Below are 3,159 nucleotides of genomic sequence, written 5' to 3'. Positions count from 1 at the left end.
TTGACAGTTTGACATCTTAACAACAATTTAAATAAATTCATAGATCATAAATTGCGTCATAAAAGTCGTTTTTAAATAGACTGTTATTTTCATTAATTATCATATTTTACATCTTTTCCATGCAACTATAATTGGTACTAAAAGTCTTTGGTATAACAATAAGAAGTGACTTTCATATTAATGTCATAAGTTCAAGTCTCATTAATTGTATATCATTTTTTTATTGGTTTTGTCTACTTTAAATTTGGTTTTAGTATTGGTTTTGGGAGCTTTAATCTTTGTCTATATGTAAGGGTAGCAATTCTCACACGCGATACTTTTAGGTTGACCTTAAACGGGTCCGCGTCATAATGAGTTGACCCATATAACCCGTTTATTATAAGGATCTTGTTTGGGTGGGGTAAATCAATAAATCAAATCAAGTATGACATACGAACCCAAATATGATACACAAACATGTAAACTCATATAATTAAAGGGATTAGGCAAGTCGTATGCGAGTTAGTGTTGAAAAACACAACACGAATAATTATATGGGTGGTGTCCAGGTTGAGTTTTTTGAGTGTCAACCCGCCAATCCACATCACGCCAACCTAACACTATAAGATTGCCACCCTTACTAGATGCAAACAAGATTCAAACACTCAGAAGTTACGTTCAACCAATGAACCAATGCATCTTAAGCTATAAGCACCATTATTAACTTTAAATCTACAACAATTAAACAGCAATGCCTTAAAACATGCACAGATTTCAACACTCAAACGTCAGTCAATGATGAGGCAAAAGCACACTCTTTGCAAAAGATAAAGACCCATTGTTGGAAGCTCCATGTATGTTGAGAATCGAAGTAATTAAATTATATATTTGAACATTCTCAAAAGATGGTACCTTTCTACCTCTAGCAAATTGAGGACCATGACCAATAAAAATCGTTCTCATCGAAAAAAATGCATTATCATATCCATGTGCACCTCCACATTCCTTACTCTTCGAGTCCTTTTGCTCAACCTTAAAACCTTCATCGACTAACCCAATAATCGGAGGGATCCTATCACTTTCCCAATAGTGCAGCCTCGCAGGAAGGTCTTCTTTGAGATAAACTTTCAATTTGTCGCCATTTTTGACCTTCCCTGAACTCAATCCTTGGTTCATTTTGGCGACAATTTCAGAAGGGGATTGATCAGAAGGTGGACGAATAGATAGCACAGGAGTATAATATTGTACCCATTCTGTCGGAATCTTGATCCAAGAAGCTAAATCGTCTAAAAATATTAACTTTTGATCACAAGTACCAACCATTCCATGATCACCTACCATGATTATGGTAACATCTTCGAAAACACCACGTTTTTCCAATCCGTTAATCAATCTACCAATCAACCCATCGATGTTACTAACAGCTTCTGTAATTTGAGGATCATCAGGGCCAAATTGATGACCTTGATGATCAGGGTCCTCGAAATACAATGTCATGAAAACAGGAATTTCTTCAGTTGGTAAATCGAAATAATGGAGGATAGTATCAACGCGTTCTTCGAATGGGACTGATTCGTTATAGGGTGCACAGAAATTCACAGGACAATCCCAAGAACCCTTTTTTACCTCGGATCCAGGCCAGAAATATGTAGCCGCTTTGAGCCCTTGGTTCGCGATTGTCTCCCATATGGGTTCGCCTAGCCACCATTTGGGTTCATGGCTGGCCATTGTGAAAGTATCACCTGCGATTGGATCAGTGAATTTGTTGTTTATGATACCGTGATAAGCAGGGTATAATCCGGTGGCGATTGAGTAGTGATTTGGGAAGGTTAACGTTGGGTAAACTGGAATCAATCCAGTTTCAGCTTCGGTTCCGTTTTTGATTAATCGATGGATGTTGGGTGTTGGCGTTTTAAATTGGTACCCAAATCGGAACCCATCTGAGGAAATGAGGATAACGACTGGGTGAGTGAGTTTACTGAATGGACGGGCGATTTGGAGAGCGGTGGTGCTGTGGTGGTGATTGGTGGATGTAACTGAGGAGAAGAAGAGGAAGGCGAAAGCGAAGGCGGCGGAGAGAGCCACGCAGGTGGTGATGAGGAGGGAGAAGAGGAGGACGGTGGTGCTAGAGGGTTTTGTTGGGATGGTGGTGATGTCTGTGTCGAAAGAGAGAAGCGAAGTGGATTGATTTGGTGTGTTTTCTTCTCCGGTCGGCACCGGTGAGGGTTTGATAGCATCTAATCCCATTTCAGAGAGAAAATTCCAAACATACAAGAACAATTTAGGGAAATTCTGATGGGGTTTTGAAATTGTGGGATTTTGTGATCTGTGTTATGTTAATTGTTGATGACTTTGGATGAAATCTTCAGAAAATCATGGAATTACGCGATTATGGGATCTTGTTTGTAGTTGGTCGATTGGGGATGGATGGATTGAAGAGCATTATGTGCTTGTGTGTTACGTTTATGGATTTGTACATGACTTTGTCTATTGCGATTCAGCTTGACAGTGGATATTTTTAGTCAACTTATTGGCCGGTTTTTCTTTAAGTCCATGGATCTGGACCGGTCGATGTTAGGCCTTCCTGAAGAACACGAGCCCACTCGCCAACCAGCTTAGCATGCTCCAACCTTGGCGGTTCTAGTCCTACAATGGGACAGTGAGGTTAATTAAGAAAATAATTTTTTTTTTCAAAAATAATAAAAATTTTACCCTTCAAAATAATATATTTTGACTTTTAAAAATATTTTTCCTTTTTAAAAAAATAAATATTTTTTGTCCGGTCTTCTAAAATTTCTTGGATCCACCACTTGTGCCAACAGTACTACCCCTTACATCAAGCTAAGGAGATGTGTCATGATGAGCTTGCTGGTTCATCAGCATGCAGAGAGAGAAGAGAGATAAAGGAGAGTAGGTGTGTGTCTTTTTTCGATTATCTAATTTTATACGGTAATTTATCATTTTCTGTTGAAAAAAATGACTATTTCATTAATTTGTGCAAAATATAAAATAATCGGACTTTTTCGTCCAAAAAATAAAAGTTGCGATTAAATCGTAAACAGACCCAAACTATTGAGACTTCATCGGATATTTTCCTTCAAAAAACTGCACAGTTAAAAAAACGGCATTGTTACTGTTTTTTTTATAAAAATGCAACATTAGTATTGATTTTTTTATTGG

The 3,159-nt window shown here is 37.9% G+C and overlaps 1 pseudogene; it reads right to left on the bottom strand.

The window, feature by feature from the left end:
- Positions 1–493: 493 nt before the first annotated feature.
- On the bottom strand, positions 494–2,460 carry LOC145125078 (nucleotide pyrophosphatase/phosphodiesterase 1 pseudogene; annotated as a pseudogene).
- Positions 2,461–3,159: the final 699 nt, after the last annotated feature.

This window comes from Lactuca virosa, chromosome 7 (genome assembly GCF_052849685.1).
Source record: "Lactuca virosa cultivar CGN04683 chromosome 7, Lactuca_virosa_CGN04683_v6, whole genome shotgun sequence".
Classification (NCBI taxonomy): Eukaryota; Viridiplantae; Streptophyta; class Magnoliopsida; order Asterales; family Asteraceae; genus Lactuca; species Lactuca virosa.
This window is presented reverse-complemented; position numbering and strand designations above follow the sequence as displayed.